The 693-nt window shown below is 49.6% G+C and overlaps 1 protein-coding gene across 1 annotated transcript in view; it reads left to right on the forward strand.

Moving 5' to 3' along the window:
• Nucleotides 1–693, forward strand: part of CASZ1 (castor zinc finger 1) — a gene marked incomplete at its 5' end in the record, with an annotated part of 36,951 nt that overhangs the window by 15,234 nt on the left and 21,024 nt on the right. The window lies entirely within an intron of this gene.

The raw sequence follows: 693 nt of genomic DNA on the forward strand, positions 1-693 counted from the left end.
TGGAGGGGAGGCTCTGCCTGGCAGCACCCCATGGCATGGGGCTGCCCCCCAGGCTCCCTCCATGGGGCAGGCTGCCGGCCCGTGGGTACGTGACCGCTGACGACGCTTCCTTCTGCCCAAGAGCAGACGAGGGAGTAGGACGAAGTGATCTGATTAAAGAGGGAGGGGAACTTTCACATACTTTTAAAATTATTATTTGAAAAATTGTTTCCTAAAGCAGAGAAAGGTCATTGAGGGAACTATTTTCCTTTATTTTTTAATAAAATGCCACTTGCTGTCTGAGAAGCAGCTCGCCGTCAGCTGTACTGCCGGAGGGTAAATTAATATTTTAGTCACTTGGGGATTGTGGAAAAAAGCTCTGCAGACATGTTCCTGTCAGCAACTTTTTTTCCCTCCTTTTTTCTTTGCTGTTCTTCCTAATATTTTTTCTTTAATTTGTTCTCCTGTTTTCCCCCCTTTCCTCTTTTTTCTCTTCCTTTAATCTGAATTTTTATTTCATGGGCTCTGCACTAAACCTCCTCCCAAAAAAAGAATAATTCCCCTTTCTGTGAGGACAGCGTGATGGGGATGGGGAGAGGTCGCGTGGTTTGAGCCCATCCCATTGGCTGTCACCTTCGATAGCCCCGACGGGGCAGATGCTCCTGCTGGGCACGCGCAGTGGCGGGGCACCGCTGTCGGGAAGGGAACGGGGGG

This window comes from Pterocles gutturalis, unplaced genomic scaffold, assembly GCF_000699245.1.
Source record: "Pterocles gutturalis isolate BGI_N339 unplaced genomic scaffold, ASM69924v1 scaffold3346, whole genome shotgun sequence".
NCBI lineage: Eukaryota > Metazoa > Chordata > Aves > Pterocliformes > Pteroclidae > Pterocles > Pterocles gutturalis.